The following is an 18,878-nucleotide window of genomic DNA, read 5'->3' on the forward strand; positions in this document are numbered from 1 at the left end:
TTGATCAAACACTCCTCTTGCCCCCAGACCATTTGCTTCTTACACACAAGTTAACATTTGCTCTCTGATGGTTTTCTTCACATTCACCACGTGTGTAAGTTCTTGAGCGTTCAGTAAATACGGAGACGAAAACCCTGTTCAGGGCTCTTGTCTCCTCCCAGACATTAGCCTCTCTCATACTCAGTTTTGTGTCTTCTCTCTTGCTGGACAAGTGAGAAATCCAGACTCCTAGTCTGACATGTGCTCCCATGGCTAAGCGTACAGGAGCTCCGTGTTTCAAACCCACGTCGTCCTCTGAGGCTCGCCCTCCCCGGGCTCCCTCTCCACTGTCCCAGGAGACCAGGAGGTGGCGGCCCCCACAACACGCTCAGGGAAGCCCCTGCTGCACGTCCCTGTGGGGCCGGGTCCACATCTCCCTAGGCGCGTGCTGGAAGGACAGGACCGCGAGCCCCTGGCCCCACCTCCTCTCCCACAGACCCGAGGGTCCCACACACCCGCCAGCCAGACGCCGCGGGCCACGAGGAGACCCCGGGCGGGGCGCGACAGTTCTCATCACAGAGACCTCTTCTCCACGGGGGCCACCCCCGTGCGGAGGTCAGGTGCACATCCGAACATGCAGCCGATACTGCAGAGGGACAGGATAGGGACACACCCACGTCATCCCAGGTAGTTTCCTGGAGAGAGATACGCGATGCCGGTTATAGTTTGATTTCGGATGAAGGACGGAGAAAGTTCCCTCTATCTGGGTCCCCTGCGGTGTGCTCCTAAACACGTGGGGCCTGTTGGGAGGGGATGGGCACGTGGACGGGCTCCACCGCTGGTGATGCCCCCTGAGCCCCCGAACGCAGCCCACCTGGGTGGGGTGGGGGTGACCCCAGAGTGACAGGAGCCAGGGGGAGGGAAAAGCACTCAGATGATCCATGAGAACATGGTCCTGCGGCTCCTGTGTCCCTGGAAGATTCTGAGTGTGTGGGAACAAGCTGGAGCCCGCGGTTCGGGGGTGAGTGTGGCGGAGAAGCGGGTGTTCAGCGTGCAAAGGCCTGGCGCGTGTTGGCGTGTTTCACTGCTGAGAGCATCCAGGAGAGCAGGCGGGGCCGCAGGGGAGGGGCGGGCCCTGGGCAGCCAGTCTGGACGCTCCCAGGGGGAGACCTGTCACTTCCTCAGATGCACAGTAAGCTTCGGCTTCCTACGTTCCCCAAAGGGGAGTGGTTCTGGCTCTTCTAGGGAATTCCTGAATCCAAGACGCTATCCTTCAGAATGTCTGGAGTCCCCTTTTTCCCAGCTGAGATCAAGACCAGTGAAGGAAGGAGGGAACCAGGGCTAGAGATTTGACAAGGTTGATTAGTGTCCAGTTCAAGGTCAGAATGACCCATCACTTGGAGTCCTGGCTGTCTGAACTTCAAGGAGAAAGAGCCCCAAGCCCTGTGAATCAGAAACCCCCTCAGATGTGAAGGAATCCACACCTGACAGCCTTCACGCCCTTTTTAGATTCTTCTCCAGAATTCCCTCTGGGTGATGAAACGCGTCTCCATGGAAACACCTTGAGGGTGGATTACCTGGGCTTTTTAAATGGCACTGAAAAGAATGTGGCAGGTGCAGAATTGCCTTCCAGAACCTTCCAGCTCAGCCTGGCCAGCAGCTGAGGGAGTGACCCAGCCAGGCCAGGTGGAGCAGAGAGCCACCAGCGGGACCCCGCCCGAAATCTGACCCCAGGACTGTGGGGAGTCAGGAACCACTGACATTTGAAGCCACAACCCTTTTGGAAGGTCTGTCCTGCAAGAAGAGATAACCGACTCAGAGGGGGCACAGGCGGACTGGCCTGGAGTGTCACCAGCGGGGAGGAGCTCCCAGGTGAGGCTGTCATCTCCTCCCTGGACCCGGATCCCCTCCCACTCAGCTGGGCAGCTACAGCTCTGGGGGGCGGGGTCACCCTGTGCACGCCCCCTTCTCCAGGAGGTGCTCTGTGGCCCTCCTGGCAGTGACCTTTGGATTCCGCTTCAGCTTTAATGAGTCTTCCTAACAGCGTGCGGCGACGTGTCAAAATTACTTTCTCCACCTGACGCGGAAGGTTTGATCTTTGATTCCTCCTCATCCCCAGGACGCCTGCGGGCACGGCGATGTCTTGATTCATCTGTGATTTAACACGGGGATCTCCCAGTGTGGGGAGTTGCATTCTGTGTCACACGTGCAACAGTGCGGGCCACCTAGTGTCTCCCTAATTCCCCTGCTGTGTTTACACTGACAAGATGTCTCTTAACTCCCTGCAGTGTCTACACTGATGAGGGATGTCTCTCGATTTCCTGTACTGTGTCTGCACTGACCTTGGGTGTCTCCCTGTTCCCCTGCCGTGTCTCTGCTGGGATAGCTCTCTAATTCCCCTGATGTGTTATACTGACCTAGGGTGTCTTTACCCAGGTTAGAGTGAAGGGAGCTATCTGCAATGACCAAGGCCTCCCTAGTTTCATGGTAAGTCGACAATGACCTAGGCTTCTGCCCTGCATCCCAAGGTGTGTCTACACTGGTGTGGCCCGGCTGTCTCCCTGGTCCCCCAAGTGGGTCTCTACTGGCCTGGAGCATCTTCCTTGTCACCCTCGTGTGATTCAGTGAATAGAATGTCTTCACAGTTTCCCTGACACGTCTACACCAACCTGAGGTGTCTCCCTGGTTTCTTGGTGGTTCCGCACTGAACGGAGGTGTCTGTATGGTCACCCTGATGTGTCCACACTGGATGGCTCCCTGTTTTCTTAGGTGTTGTCTACACTGTCCTGGCATATCCCTCTGGTCTCCCTCGTGTGCTGACACAGACCAGAGGTGTTCTTGTTCCTCTACTGTATGAACACAGACCTCAGATTTCCCCGAAGTTTCTTCTGTGTCTGTCCATTTCTCCATATCTCCTTAGTACTCCTGCTGGGGTCACACTGCCTTGGATGTCTCAGTGCTTCTGCTCCTGTGTCTACACCCACCCGGGTTATCTCCCTCCCCCTGCTTTATTTATACTGACCCGGTGTAGTCCCACCTCTCCTGCTGAGCCTACACTGAGCCTGCGGTGGCTCCCCAGCCCCCCGGGCCTGCACGGGCCACATGAGCTCCGTCAAGGTTTGCTGGCAAACCAGCCTGGAGCCGGTGCTCAGGGCCCCTCCCCGCCCAGCCCGCGGCTCTCAGCCAGGAGCACTGGCTCCAGTCTGGAGGCGTCAGTTCGGGACTCTTTCCCGGCCTGGGAATCTGCTTCACACAAACTCTTATGTCAGCAAGTTAACAAGCCCCCGCCCCCCGGGGCAGGTGCCGCCTCCTGCCCTCCCCCCAGCCGGACCGCCCAGCGCGGGGCCGCCTGGGCCGGAGCCGGAGCCACAGAGCAGAGGCCCAGTGGCTGGGAGGGAAGGGCTGGCTTCCTCCACCCCGAGGACCGGCCCCGTGTCCCAGGAGGGAGCGGCGGTGCCCGCGGCCCGTGACCCAGGCACCGAGCCCGACGGAAGGGAGGTGAGGTGGGGGTGAGCGGTCGAAGCGAGAGGCCTGCCCGAGTCTCAGACGCCTGTCCCTGCATCTCAGGCCGCAGCCCCGAGGGTTCGGGCCCCTTCCCCAGTCGGGGCCTCTGACAGCCCCCTTGAGGCCCCCCCAGGTGAGGCCCCCTAAGTGTGGACCGCCCCCCCTAGTTATGGGCCCCGGGTGAGGATCCCTCGGTATGGACCCCCCCTAGATACGGACCCCAGGTAAGGTTCCCCCGGATGTGGGCTCCCAGGTGAGGCCCCTTGAGAAGCCCCTACAGGTGAGGGCCCAGAGAGCTGCCTTCGGGGGTCTGAGCTCATGCACTTGACGGGGACCAGGCCTGGCCACGCACGGGGTCTTCTGGGAGGGAGGCCCACGCGTCCCCTGCGCTCACCCTCGGGCCGGTCTCTGGGAACGGGGCTGCGCCTCTCTGGACAGTGGGGTTGGCACCAGCAGTCGGGACGCCTGGGTCCCCACGGTTCCCTGGCGTCTGTGCCCCCTGGGGAACTCAGGGCGGGGTCCGTGCATCGCCCACACCTGCCTGAGTCCCCAGGTGAGTGGCTTTGCAGCAAATGCCCGAGCGTGGGTGGGAGGGAGGGAGCCCTGCCAGGGGCGGCCCGGCGCCCTGCTGGGTGTCCCCTGCAGCTCAGCCCAGGGATGAAGGGCAGGTGTGTTTGCTGTGCTCCGTGGCCTTAACTGCAGGTGTGACCAGCAGCAGGAGGAGGAGGAGGGCGTGTGTCAGGAAGGAGTAAGGAGCTCTGTAGGGAGAGGCTCCGGGTTTCCAGAATGTGGAGCCGGCGTCCTGCCTCAGGGCCCAGCCCGCGACTGGATCACAAGGGGACCCGCGTCCTAGACCTCAGGCCGTGGGGCCGCGTTCGGGGGCAGCAGAGCCCGGCTCCAGGGCGAGGACGTCGTCCTTGCGTGATGAACGTGGGTGCAGGTTAGAAGCGCGCACGGGCAGAAAGCAAGCGGGACGTGCGGCAGGACCCCCCGAGCCCCGACGGTTCCCTCTGAGCCGCCAGATGGAGCCCCGGCTGGTGCCCGTGTGGGCGCTGGGGGGTTTGCTCTGCCCCTGAGGCTGCAGCAGGGACGGGTCTGTGGGGAGCAGGGGTCCTGGGCACCTGCCTGCTCTGGGACCTGAGGGGCTGTGGGGGCGGCTGGGAGCAGGGGTGACTGGGGGCAGGGGCCCCGCCGGAGAAGACCCGACTCAGGAGAGCAGGAAGTGGGGGTGCAGGATGGAGCGGTGCTGTCTGCAGGGCTGGGCCAGCAGGCAGGGGCGGGGGGGGGGGGGGCAGGCGGGGTGCTCAGGATGCTGACTGCTCCCCGTGCTAGGCAGGTGGACAGAAGCAGAGATGGCAGGACACAGTGCAGCCCCAGGAAGGGCCCCCAGTCTGGCCTGCAGGCCCTGCCTGGAGCGGAACCTGTCCCCTCTGGGACAGTCCCTGCACCTGGGGCCACGGCAAGGAGGGACCCCCAGATTCCCACGGGAAGTGATCCCAGCGCCAGGTGCTCGTGGTGTCGCCAGCGGGGCACGGTGGTCGGGACGGCCCGTGGGCTCTGTTGACCCCGCCAGGGTTTGTCCTGCTTGTTGGAGTCCCCGCAGGGGTGGGAGGGGGGCCTGGGCAGGGTCATCGGGTGAGGTTCGAACACCCCTGGGTACCTGACTGAGCCCCGGGCAGGCAGTGCCTGCAGCCCTCAGGGTCACCTGGGCTTCGTGCCCCAGGAGCTGACTCTCCCAGGGGTGGGAGCGTCTCTCCCCACTGCCTCCTGCCCAGGGCTGCCCTGACAGCCTCCGCCCAGCTCAGGGGGCTGGCAGTGGGGGGGTGGGGGGGCTGCACCCGTGTTTGCACAAAACACCTCGGGTGTCTGCTCTGACCCCATTAGAAACCCAGGATTCGGCCACAAACAGCTCGTCCGATACTTTACTAGAGCTCCCGGGTGCTCCAAGCACACAACCCGCAGAAACCCCCCCGACCTCCCGGGGCCGGGACATCTGCACTTCCCTGGGACCCTTCAGCTGGGGAGGAAACATTTGTCGTTCTGCCCTCTGTCAGATTTGGTGATTTATGTCAGAGCTTTGCTGAGTCATTCAGAAGCTGCTAAAAAATGCGATTTGCTTAGAGTTTTACTAAACATTCAGCAGAATGTTAAATTCTTGTATTTTAAGTTTATTTATTTTTGAGAGAGTGCAAGTGGGGGAAGGGGCAGAGAGAGAGGGAGAGAGAGAGAGAATCTGAAGCTGGCTCCAGCCTCCGAAATGTCAGCACAGAGCCCGACTCTGAGCTCGAACTCACAAACCATGAAATCATGACATGAGCCGAAGTCTGATGCTTAACCGAGTCACCCAGGTGTGCCCAGAACATTAAAATTATATTTTGCGTGAAAATTTAATGTTAATAAAAAAAAGTTTGCTAGAAGGCCGCCTGGGTGGCTCAGTTGGTTAAGCATCTGACTTCGGCTCAGGTCATGATCTCACGGTTCGTGAGTCTGAGCCCCGCGTTGGGCTCTATGCTGAGCTGACAGAGTGGGGCCTCCTTGAGATCCTCTGTCTCCCTCTCTCACTGTTCCTTCCTGTTCGCTCGCTCTCTCGCGCTCTCTCAAAAATAAGCAAACATGTAAAAAAAAAAGTTGCTAGGATTGTTAAAACTAAGAATATTTCCTAACAACCCAGTGAAGTTAATTCAGGTAATTCAGTAGGAATCATGGAAACCAAACCAGACCCATTTCTGCTTAAGGACAACCCACTTAAAGACTTTGGTTTTTTATTCCCTTAAATTTCTCCTTGAGTGCAACCATAAATCCATTTTATTCCATTTTTAATGAATATTAATTTCTTAAAGGAAATACACAGATGTTCTGATTTTTCCCCCAGGTTTGACATATAATTGGCAGAACGTCATGTGAGTTCAAGGTGTACAAGGTGATTATTTGGAGCAAGCATACACTGCAGAACGATGACACTTGGGCTAGTGAACACCGTCATCACGTCCCATGATCACCGGCGGCTTTTCGTACCGCTCAGAGCTTCCCCTCCGCAGCCTTCAAGCAGGCAGCGCGGTACCGTTCCCTGTGCTCACCGTGCCGTACGGTAGATCCCCGGGACTTCTTCAGCTCAGAACTGGAAGTTTGTGCCCTTGGACCAACGTCTCTTGTTCTCCCAGGCTCCCGGCCACCGCCGTTCTACCCTCTGTTTCTGGGTTTGGCTTTTTCAGATTCCACATAAGAGAGATCGTGCAGTGTTTGGTTTTCTGCGTGTGATTTATTTCACTGAGCATATGTTGTCTCAAATGGCAGGATTTCCTCCTTCCTCGTGGCTGAATAACATTTGTATGTGTGTGCGCACATGCGCGTGTGCATCACGACTTCCTTGTCCCTTCTCCTGTGGACGGACGTTTGTGTCGTTCCCATGTCCTACCTAGTGTAATGACGAACTGAACATGGAGATCCTAATTTCATTCCCATTAACTATATACCCAGAGGATTGCTGGGTCGAATGCTATTTCCATTTTTAACTTTTTGCGGAACCTCCGTACTGTTTTCCACCGTGTGGCCACGCCAGTTTGCATTCCCACTGACAGTGCACGAGGTTCCTCCTTCTCCACATCCTCGCTAACACTGCTTTCTGGTCTTTTGGCCGACAGCCATTCTAACAGGTGTGAGGCGGTATCTCATTGTGGTTTCGATGTGCATTTTCTTAATTAGCAAAGTGAAGCCTCTTTTCACCTGTGTACAAGGTGGCCATTTGTATGTCTTCTTTGGAAAAACATCTATTCAGGTCCTCTGACCATTATTTAAAAAGCGAGTTATTTGGTGTTTGGGGATTTTTTTTGCTAGTGAGTTGCATGAGTTAACAAGATAGATGGTTTGCACATGTTCTCCTATTTTGTAGTTGCCTTTTCATTTCGTTGTGTCTTCTTACTGTGCAGAAGTTTTTAGTTTGGTGTAGTCCTTTATGCATGGGTTAATTTCTGGGCTTTCGATTCTCTTCTGGCATCTGTTTTGAGGCTAGTATAGCACCATTTTGATTACTACTATTTTAATATAGCTTCAGATCAGGAAGTATGCCTCCAGCTTTCTTCTTTTTCTTTTTTTTTTTTTTTTTAATTTTTTTAACGTTTATTTATTTTTGAGACAGAGAGAGACAGAGCACGAACAGGGGAGGGTCAGAGAGAGGGAGACACAGAATCCGAAACAGGCTCCAGGCTCTGAGCCGTCAGCACAGAGCCCGACGCGGGGCTCGAACTCACGGACCGCGAGATCATGACCCGAGCCGAAGTCGGCCGCTTAACCGACTGAGCCACCCAGGCGCCCCAGCTTTCTTCTTTTTCATTATTGCTTTAGCTCTCCAGGGTCTTTTGTGGTTCCATACAAATTTTACGATTGTTTTTTCCTGTTTCTGTGAACAACGCCATTGGAGTTCTGATAGGAACCGCACTGAATCTGTAGATGGCTTTGGGTAGTATGGAGATTTTAAACATTAATTCTCATCCATGAGCATGGGATGTCTTTCCACTTGTGTCTTCAGTTTCTTTCATCAAGGTCTTACACTTTTTAGTATACAGATTTTTCACTTGTTTGGTTAGGTTTATTCCCAAATATTTTATTGGTTTTGGTCCTATTGTGAGTGGATTCCCCCTCCCCCTCCGCCCCCCGCCAAAGTTTCCTTTTTTTGCATATAGAAAAAGCAACTGATTCTTGTGTGCTGATTTTGTATCCTGCAATGTAACAGAATTACTGCTTAGTCGTAACAGTTTTTCAGTGAAGTCTTTAGGATTTTTTCTATAGAAGATCATATCATCTGCAAATAAAAATAATTCAGTGCCTCCTTTCTGATTTGGAGGTCTTTTGTGTCTTTGTCTTGTCTGATTGCTCTGGCTGGGACTTCCAGTGCTGTGTTGAACAGGAGTGGTGTGAGTGGACATTCTTGTCGTCCTCTGAGCATAGAGGAAAAGTCCTCAACCCTTCACAGTTAACTGTGGGCTTGTCATATATGGCCTTTATTGGGTTCATATACATTCCTTTTAGACCTAATTTGCTGAGAGTTTTTATCATAAAAGGATGTTGTGTTTTTTTCAAAACTTCTTCTGAATCTAGTGAAATGGTGTGATTGATCTGTCCTTCTATTAACATGGTGTGTCATGTTTTTGTGTGTGGGATCTTCCTTGCCTCCCATGGATAAATCCCACTTGATCATGGTGTACCACCATTTTAATGTAATGTGGAATTCAGCTGGAGAATATCTGGTCGAGAATCTTTGCATTTATACTCATCGTGGATATTGGCCAGCAGATTTCTGGTGGCGTCTTAGCTGGGTCTGGGATCAGGGGAACGCTGGCCTCATAAAAAGAACTGGAGTGTTCCCTCCTCTTCAGGTTTTTGGAAGAGTTTGAGAAGTACTGCCATTAATTCTTTTTTAAATGATTGGTAGAGTTAACTAGTTGGCCATCTGGTCCTGGACTTTTATTTGTTGGGATGCTTTTGACTACTGACCGTATCTTCTCACTCATTATTGGTTTGTTCACATTTTCTGTTTCTTCTGGGTTATCCAGTTTGTTGGTTGTATAATTGTTCATATTAGCTTGTTATGATCCTTTGTATTTTTTTTAAGTTTCTTTATTTTTGAGAGAGAGAGAGAGAGAGAGAGAGAGAGAGGAGAGGAGCAGAGAGGGAGACACAGAATCCGAAGCAGGCTGTAGGCTCTGACCTGTCAGCACAGAGCCCGATGCGGGGCTTGAACTCATGAACTGTGATATCAGGACTTCAGCCAGAGTTGGATGCCCAACCAATGGAGTTACCCAGGCGCCCCTGATCCTTTATATTTCTGTGCTGGGGGTCAACTTTATCTTTTCAAAACACCAGCTCTTAGTTTCATTGATCTTGTTTTACTTTTTCTGATACCTATTTATCTCCACTCCAGTCTTCGGCTCTTTCTTTCCTTATGATAGACTTGGTCTAGCTTTTTCTTCTTTGCCTCATTCCTTCAGGTATAAAATTAGGCTAGTCATTTGACATCTATTTTTTACATATTTTTTTAATGTTTTATTTTTGAGAGAGAGCACGAGTCAGGGAGAGGTAGAGAGAGAGGGAGACACAGAACCTGAAGCAGGCTCCAGGCTCTGCGCTGTCAGCACAGAGCCCAAAACAGGGCTCAAAGATCGTGACCTGAGCCCAAGTTGGATGCTTAACTGATTGAGCCACCCAGACGCCCCAAGATCTATTTTTTGTAATACATGCATTTATCACTAAAACTTCCCTGCAGGACTGCTTTTGCAGCTTCCCAAAGGTTTTATTGTATTATGACCCATTTCCAGTTGTTTCAAGATTTTAAAAATTTTTTGGTTTCTTTTTTTTTTAATGTTTATTTGAGAGAGAAAAAGCATGAGCGGGGAAGGGGCAGAGAGAGAGAGGATATACCAGTCAGGCTCCATGCTATCAGCGCAGAGCCCAAAAGCGGGGCTCAAAGTAACAAACCATGAGATCATGACCCGAGCCGAAATCAAGAGTCGGACACTTAACCAATGGAGCCACCCAGGCACCCCTTTTGTTTAGATTTCTTATTTGACCCATTGGTTGTTCCAGAATGTTTTGTTTGGTCTCCACATGTTTATAAATATTCCACCTTCCCTCCTGTTACTGATTTCTAGTTTTGTAACACTGTGGTTGGAAAATGGATGTCAGTCTTCTTAAATTTGCTAAGACTTGTTTTGCAGCCTGTCATATGACCTGCCCTGGAGAATGTTCTGTGTGTATTTGAGAAAAATGTGCATTCTGCTGCTGTAGCTAGAATGTTCTATAAATGTCTATTAGGTCCATTTGGTCTAATGTATGGTTCAAGTCCAATGTCTCCTTGTTGATTTTCTGTCTGGATGATCTATATCCATGGCCGAAAGTGGGCTATTAGAGTCTATTACTATTGTGTTGTCTTTTTTTCCCTTTCAGATCTGTTAGCATTCGTTTAATACATGTAGGTGCTCCAGTAATAAGTGCATATATGTAATTGTTACCTCCTCTTGATGAGTTGATCCCCTTATCCTTATGTAATGAGTTTTGTTGTGTTTTACTGTCGGGGGCTTAAAGTTTATTTCATCTGACGTCAGTGGAGCTACCCTCTCGTCTTGTGGCTTCCACTTCATGGAAGAGCCTCCTCTTTCCTTCACTTCGAGCCTCTGTGTGTCCTTAAGGCAGGAGCGAGTCTCTTGTGGGTAGCATGTAGTTGGGTCTTGTTTGTTTTTAATTCAGCCACCCTGTGCCAATTCATTGGAGAATTCAACCCATTTACATTTGGAATAACCTTTGACAGGTAAGGATTTTCCTGTGCCATCTTATTTATTGTTTTCCGGCTGTTTGTGGTTCCATAGTTCCTTTTCTTCCTGTCTTCTTCCCCACCTTTGTGGATTGGGGATACTCCATGGTGGGGTTCCCTTGTCTTTATCTTTGTGAATCTCCACTAGGTTTTTGCTTTATGATTACACAAGGCTTACATAAAACACCTAGTAGATAAACTGGTCAACTTACACCGGTAGTGACACCTCGGCCCTTTTGCTCCCTCTTTTTATATTACTGTCACATTTTTTTACGTTAATGTCATGGTTTACCTCTTTTTATTTTAGAGATAGCATGTGAGCAGGGGGAGGGGCAGAGGGGGAGAGAGAGAATCCTAAGCAGGCTCGCGCGGGGCTCAGTCCCACAACCCTGGCATCATGACCTGAGCCGAAACCAGGAATCGGATGCTCAACCGAGTCACCCAGATGCCCCGTTTACCTCTTTGTGTATCGTGTATTAACAAATTACAGTAGGTGTAATTATTTTTGATACTTTCGTCCTTTGGCCTTTATTAACACACCATCCAATTACAGAATTAGAGTTTTCTTCATCCGACTGTATATTAACCATTTCCAGTGTGTTCCATATGTTTGTATGTTTTTGTGTCACTGATGAGCATCCCTTCACCTCGGCTGGAAGAATTCCTTTCAGCATTTCTCGTAAGGAGAGTCCAGTGTGATGAACTCTTCCAGCTTTTGTTTGTCTGGGAACTTTTTATTTTATTTTATTTTTTTGCCTTCATTTCCGAAGGACAGCTTGACTGGATAGTGTGTTCTTGGCTGGCCTTTTTTTTTCTTTCAGCACTGTGAATGTGTCATCCACCCTCTCCTGGTCGGTAAGGTTTCTGCTGAGAAATCCACAGATCTCCAGTGTGGGTTCCTTTGTAGATTGCTCTTTTTTCCTCTTGTGCTTTCAGGATTCTACCTTTGATCTCTGACAGTTTCATTATAATGTGTTTTGGGAGAGATTGCTTTGGCTTGAAATAATGAGGTGATCTGTTAATTTCATGAACTTGAATGTCCAAGTCTCTTTGCAGGTCTGGGAAGTTCTCAGGCATGAGATCTCCAAATAGACCTCCATCCCCCTTCTTCCTCTCTTGTCCTTCTGGAATCCCAGCGATACCGGTGGCTCTTTTGACGGTGTTCCACGGATGACATATGCTCTTAGCTTCTTTTCTTTGTTCTCTGGGCTGTTTCAAAGCTCCTGTCCTATATTCACTGATGGCTTTCTTCTTTCTGGTCTGTTCTGGTGATAATACCCTCTCTTTCACCCCTCATTTCATTCACTGACTTCTTCAGTTCCAGAATTTGTTTAGTTCTTTCTCATGATTCTCTTTGTTAAATTTCTCTTTCTGTGTATGTGTGCTTTTCCTGATTTCATTGAATTTCTTTGTGTTTACTTGTAGCTCATTAGCTTCCTCAAAAGAGCTATGTTGAATTCTTTGTCATGTAAGTCACAGATGTCCTCCCTGTCTTTGGGATCAGTTACTGGAAGATAAATGAGGGATCTTTTGGTGATGTCGTGTTTCCTTGGTTCTTTATGTTCCTTTGAGTTTTGTGTTGCTCCTTTCACATTGATGTAGCAGTCACCCCTCCGATCTTTACCAGCTGCCTTCAGTTGGGGGGCACTTTTTGATGGCCCTGCTATACAGATTCTGTGGCTTTCTCCAACCTCCCATGGATACATCAGCTCCATGCTTCCTGATCCCTCTTGTGGCAGAATTCCTAAGCTTGTAGGTCTTCCCCTGATCTTACAACACACTAGACCAACTGTTAGAAACCTCTCTTTTGCTTTATTGAAGGTGGTGTTACAGCTCAGGACTGCACTTTCCCCCACGCGCTGGCCTGTTTTCCGTGGGTGCTCCCCGTCCACCCGAGCTTGTCTCCTGCTGCCCCGGGAGTGCACACAGGGTGGGGTGGGCGGTGTGAGTTTTGACACTCGGGTGTTGAGGGTGCCCACCGTCCAGTGGAGGACTCCGAAGATGAGGTTTTCCCAGGGGCTGTGACAGGCTCCGTGTTGGAGTCCAGAATGCAGTCAACAGAAACGGCATCCCTTTAAGGCTCTCTGATACTATGACCTCATCCCTGATCTCCTTCCCCCAATCACGAAGCCCCTTTAACGCCCTGGGCATTGCAAGAGAAAAATGCGTTTCTTTAGCAGCCTCCTGCACAGCGGGGAAGCGAGGCCGTCACCACTGGCCCTTTCCCCTGCAGGAGAGATGCCGCCCGTGTCTCTGAGCTCTGCCGCCTTGGGGGAGGGGTGCCACTGTAACGTTTTCTTTCCAACAGAATGCTGGAACTTCTCCTCTAGAAACCTGGGTTGCTACAAAGGCTATCTCGCCCATGGGTGTTCTGCCCACGTCAGCATTATCCAGCCGCCCCCAGACTGCAGCCGAGAGGGACCAGAGCCGGCTCACAGGGTCCCGCCAGTGACAAAGCCTGTACCGTGGTCTGCCTGCCCATCGCCCAAAGCATGGTGGTGAGACCCTCCCAGGCAACCTGCGTCAGGTGCTGGATCACACGGCTCCCACGGACGCACGTAAGTTTGGAGATGGAAGCTGAATTTTAGTTGTTAAAGGAAATACCTTTTTTTTATGTGTATGTATTTTTTAGAGACCTGGAGTGCAAGTGGGGGAGGGCCAGAGAGAGGGAGACACAGAACCCGAAGCAGCTCCAGGCTCCGAGCCGTCAGCACAGAGCCTGACGTGGGGCTCGAGCTCACAAACCGTGAGATCATGACCTGAGTCGAAGTCGGACGCTTAACCGACCGAGCCATCTAGGCACCCCAGTTGTTAAAGGAGCTTATCGACAGCTGTCGTGATGCTGTCGTCACTCTGATGGATGTTAATTAAGCTCGCGCTAATCATTCTGCAATATATATGGGCTTCACATGGTCACTGTATGCCTTAAACTTAGATGTAATGTGTCAGTTATGTCTCAAAGTTGGAAAAATCAATTTGAACCGGGCTCTTTAATTCCCAGGTACGTATATCTGAGCCGGGAGTCTCCCTTATGCCCCAAGTGTGTCCATACTAATCTGCGGGCTCCGACTCCCCGGTGTGTCCGCCCTCGCATGGCAGGCAGCCTCCCTAACTCAGTGCCTCTTCTGGGAAGTGGACCGCTCTCCCCAGGTGTGTGTCCGACCGGGAATATTTCCCCGGCACTCGAGGTGCGCTTGCCCCGAACAGCAGTGTCTAATTCCCCAGATGTGTCTGCTTGGACACACAGAGTCTTGCTAAGTGTACAGGTAGGTCTCCGTGAACCTAGGGCGTCCCCTCTGAGTCGAAGTGATTCGTTGTCCTCCGGGCGTATCTACAGCGACCTGAGGTCCACACACTGATACGGCACGTTTCCCTAATTTCCCAGGCGTGTCTCCTCTGCCCTGGATATTTCTCTCCCCGAGCTTATTTACCCCGACGAGGGGAAACCGCCTAGCTCCCCGGGTTTATCTAATCTGTGACCTGCTGATAATGCAGACGTGCCTATCCTTACATAAGATGTCTCCCTAATACCCCGAGTAGGTCTACACACCGTTAGGATGTCTCCTTAAATCCCAGTGTGTTTTCTCTGGCAACCCTGGATGTCTCTGTAATTGTCCAGGTGCATCTCCATTGAACTGGGATGTCTCCCTTCTAGCCAGGGGCCTGCTCTACCTGGGACACCCTAACTCCCCAGGCATGTATTGAGGGACCCGGGGGGCCGCCCTATTTCCCCAGGTGCGTGCCACAGCCTGATTCCAATCTCCCAGGTATGTGTCCCCTGACCTGGGACAGCTCTTTACTTCCGTCGATCTGTCCACCCAGACGTGGGATGTGTGCCTGACTCGAGTGTGTCTGCTCTGAACTGGGAGGTCTCCCTATTTCCATAGCTGAGTCTGTTTTGATCTTGATGTTTCCTTAATTCTGCATTATGTGTCTAACTTGACCTGGACGTCTCCCCAGTTCCCCTTTTGTGTCTTCACCGAACTAGATTTCTAATGCCCCAGGTTTATCTACCCAGACATGAAATGCTGCCACCGATTCCCAGGTGTTTTTCCTCTGACCTAGGATATGTTCCTTATTCTCCAGGTTGGCTTTCCCTTACCGGGATGTCTCCCTAGTCCCCACGTGTACGTGCGCACCCCTGGGCTCTCTCTTACTTCCCGAGTGCACACACTGATCTGTCTGCCGAATTCCATAGGTGTTGACCGTGACCTGAGACGTTTCTCTTATTCCATGGATGTGTTTTCTGTCGGGATTTCTTACTAATTCCCCGATGTGTTTACCATGACTTAGGATGTTTCTCTAACTACCCAGGTGCTTCTACTCTGACCTGAGTGTCTCCCTAATCCCCAGATATGAATACTCTGACTTCCGATGTCTCAAAGTAACCCGGAGTTCTACCCTGACCTGGGGTGTCCTGCTAGTTCCCCAGGTGAGTCTACCTGACCTGAGACGTTACCCAGTTCCCTGGGTATAGACACCCTGACATCACTGGTGTCCCTAATAACCCAGGTGTGTCTCCCTAATTCTCAAGGTGCGTGGACACCGAAAAGGGATGTCACTCTAATTCTCCAGTTGTATCTACAGTGACGTAGTCTGTGTATTCTTCAGCTACGTCTGTCTTTATCTTCAGAGTCAGAAGATAATTCTCCAAATGTGCCAACAGTCAAGTGGAATGCTTCTTATTCCCCATGGGAATGGGATGCACTGACATGGGATGTCTCATTAGAACCCCAAGGAACTCAGACTGTGAGATCATGACCTGAGCCAAATTCGGATGCCGAACCAGCTGACCCACTCAGGCGCCCCAGTTGTTAAAGGAGGTACCTTATGCTTCCATGATGCCGGTGTCACTCTGGACACTGATTTTGTATCTTGTACCCTTACTGGATTCACTTATCAGTTCTAAGTTTTCCTGTGGAGTCTGTAGTGTTTTCTCTCTATATAGTATCGTGTCGTCTGTGTAGTGAAAGTTCCACTTCTTCCTTGCCAATTTGGATGCCTTTTATTCCTTTGTCTTGTCTGATTGCTGTGTCCTCCTTCATTGGGATTTTAATATCAGCTTCCAATTTGGCCACCTTCTGACCTTGGAGCTCATTATAAAAATCCTTCCAAATATCTTATTGTAAAAACCTTATTTGTAGGTTTTAGCGGAGATAAACAGTAAATATTCCTGGCAATAGTACACCTTTTTTTTTTTTTTTTTTTTTTTTGGCTTCTTTTAAACCAAAGGTAGATCAAGTTACTCAAGCAAAACTGATAAGCCTTTTATGACATATCCATGGACTCGAGATGTATGTCCTAGGAGGGTGCAAAAGATTTAGTCTTCCCAAGATCCAGAACTACTCCCAAACATAGGCAAGATCGAGACAGCAAGACAAATAGGAAAGCAGGAGGTGTCCCTGGGAGGGAGAGGGTCAGTGACCGGAGGGGATCCCTAAACCAAATTCACAACAGTCTGGATTTGAAAGGGAAGAGACAACATGAAACTTGACCCCACTCTCTCTGCCGGCCTCTCCGCTTCCTCAGGGTCCTGTGTGTAGGCTCCGGAGCGGGTGCGGTGTCCCAGTGGGTCTCGTCTGGGTCACCAGAGACTGTAGACGAGGAAAAATTAATTTTTCCTCTGCCCTTTGTAGTGCGTTCTTGGCTGAGAACTTGTAACTGGACAAGCTGGTCTAGGTCGCAGGTTTCCGACCACGGCCGCTGTGATTCAGGGCTGCCCTTAGACGCTGCCATTTCTGCCACTGTGTATGCGCTCCGGAACCCCACTTCCCATATAAAGAGCTGGGGCACAAGAATATGGAGCTCTCCGCTCTCTAGAACTTTAGGTCTCGTGTCTCCTCGGTGTCTGTCTGGCAGATCTGTCGCTCTTACCTTAGGGTCACACCAAGACCGCCAGTAGTTCCCCAAGTGGAATGGTGGGCCCACCAGCAGAACTCAACACGTCAAGACTGTGGATAACGCAGGGCTTAGGGGCTTCGGGTCCACGTAGAACCACCTGCCAGCTCCAGCTGGCCCACTAAATCCTGGCCAGGAAAAGCCCATCAGACCCGGGAGCTCAAACGCAAACAGAGTAGAGCTCAGATCCAAGAGGAACTTCCCCGCGGCTGTGGAAACATGAGAAAGACCAAGAACTCAAAGGGGCTCAGCAGGCACCCATGCCCACGTTTCTTGTCATCCCCAAAGCCATTAGCAGTCTTTGAATCCCATCCTTGTCATCAACACTATTAAAAGAAAATTTTGGGGGCGCCTGGGTGGCTCAGTTAAGCATCTGACTTCAGGTCATGATCTCCCCGTTCGTGGGTTCGAGCCCCGCGTCGGGCTCTGTGCTGACAGCTCAGAGCCTGGAGCCTGCTTCGGAGTCTGTGTCTCTCTCTCAAAGAAAACATTTTCTGGTCAATTTATGGATCTAGCTGGCTTCTATTTAGTGATCATGAGTCAGGCAGCATGCAACCTAGCGATAGAAAGGAGCACCAAAGAGCTGCACGACGCACGAGATTCTTAGACCACGTGAGCAGGAACGGGCAGATTCGCTGGGCATCTGCTGATGGGTAAGCATGGTTACTCTTATTACATGGGCCCCAGGGAAGTCTCGGAGCAGGTCGGGTACCTTGTGCGGAGCAGGTGAAAGCTGATTGGCTGACCTAGGCCTTCCTCTTCCGGGAGAGCAGAGCATAGACACGTAAGTCTTGGTTTGCTGACACGGGGCTTAACGTTAGTGACTCCATTTTGGGCGTAATCTGGTTACTTTAACGACATTGACGTGAGCTACATCCATAGTAGTTCCCCAAGCGTGGTGGCCCTGATCTGGATTGTATCTCAAGTTCCTCTGGGAAGTATACCTGAGCTGGGATGTCTCCAAAATTCCCCAGTTAGGTCTAACCTGATCTAGTATATGTCCCTAGTCACCGGGGCGTGTATACTGACAGTGGGTGTCTCCCAGTTCTCCAGGTTTGGCTGCCCCGACACTGGAAGTCTGCCAATTTTCCCGTGGGTCTACACTGATCAAGGATATTCCCCTAAATCTCTAGGTAGGTCTACTCTGACCTGGGAGGTGACCCTTATTCTGTATGTACCCTGATCAATGAGGTCTTTGCAATACAGAGACCTGTGGGGTTTCTCTCATTCTCTGAGTGTGCCTACTCTGGTACGCACTCAGAGACGTATCCCTAATCCTGTGTGTGAACCCTGAAAGGTGGTGTCCCCCAATCACCCAGGGGTGCCCTCCCTGATTTTCTCTCTTTAATAACCAGAAGTGTCTTCTCTGACCTGAGATATACCTTATCATCAATTGTGACTGACCTGGGATGTGTCCCTAATTCACCACGTGTGTCTTCAGTAACATTGGATAGCCCCCTAACTCCCCAGGTGTTTCTACCCTGACCTGAAATGTTTTCCTTGTTCTCCAAGTGTGTCTACCCTAAACTCGTATTATCTCTGAAAATTCCTGTATCTTCTCTGACCTGGTCCATCCCTAGAGCCCAGTTGTGTCCACATGGGCACGAGTGAATCTCTAATCCCAGATGTTTCTGTCGTGACCTGGTTTGTCTCCCTAACTCTTTAGGTGTTGACCTGGGATGTGTAATTCCTCCTCCGTGTGTCCACTGACTTGAGAGGTCTCGTGTTTATTGGTACCACTCTGGAAGTCCCCTCTCTGCTCTGTTGTACTCTGACGCAGCATGTCTGCTTACTTCCCCGAGTCCACCTACCCTGACCTTCAGGGTCTCCACGACTCCTGAGATGTTAGCTCACCTGGACCGCTGACTAGTTCCCCAGATGTGTCTACAAAAAGCAGTATTTTATTGTAATATACCAGTTACGTCTACCCTGACCTGAGCGGTCTTAATTCCCCAAGTGTGTCAACACTAACCTAGTCTGATTCCATAGATTCCCAGCTGCGTCTGCCTCGACATTGGATGTCTCCACTTGACCTGCTGTGACTACCTAGTATCTCAGGCATGTCCACTCTGACCCGGAACATCTAACACCTCAGGCGTGGCCACTTTGCCCTGGAGCCTCCCTGGTTCCCCAGTTGTGCCTGCCGTAACCTGAGATGTCGGACTCAGACGTGTCTACTCATACCTGGGATGTC

The 18,878-nt window shown here is 51.2% G+C and overlaps 2 long non-coding RNA genes across 3 annotated transcripts; both read left to right on the forward strand.

Moving 5' to 3' along the window:
• The first annotated feature begins 13,086 nt into the window (after positions 1–13,086).
• On the forward strand, positions 13,087–15,699 carry LOC122232438. Of its 2 annotated transcripts, XR_006209780.1 has the most exons (3): positions 13,087–13,344; positions 15,140–15,218; positions 15,420–15,699. It is a non-coding gene; the product is annotated as an uncharacterized LOC122232438 (long non-coding RNA). The 2 variants fall into 2 exon arrangements; XR_006209779.1 differs by having other exon boundaries at positions 15,140–15,699.
• A 1,672-nt stretch (positions 15,700–17,371) lies between these two features.
• LOC122232439 lies at positions 17,372–18,742 on the forward strand. Its single transcript, XR_006209781.1, has 3 exons — positions 17,372–17,468; positions 17,730–17,817; positions 18,674–18,742. It is a non-coding gene; the product is annotated as an uncharacterized LOC122232439 (long non-coding RNA).
• The last annotated feature ends 136 nt before the right edge of the window (positions 18,743–18,878 follow it).

Source organism: Panthera tigris, chromosome D3 (genome assembly GCF_018350195.1).
Source record: "Panthera tigris isolate Pti1 chromosome D3, P.tigris_Pti1_mat1.1, whole genome shotgun sequence".
NCBI classification, from domain to species: domain Eukaryota; kingdom Metazoa; phylum Chordata; class Mammalia; order Carnivora; family Felidae; genus Panthera; species Panthera tigris.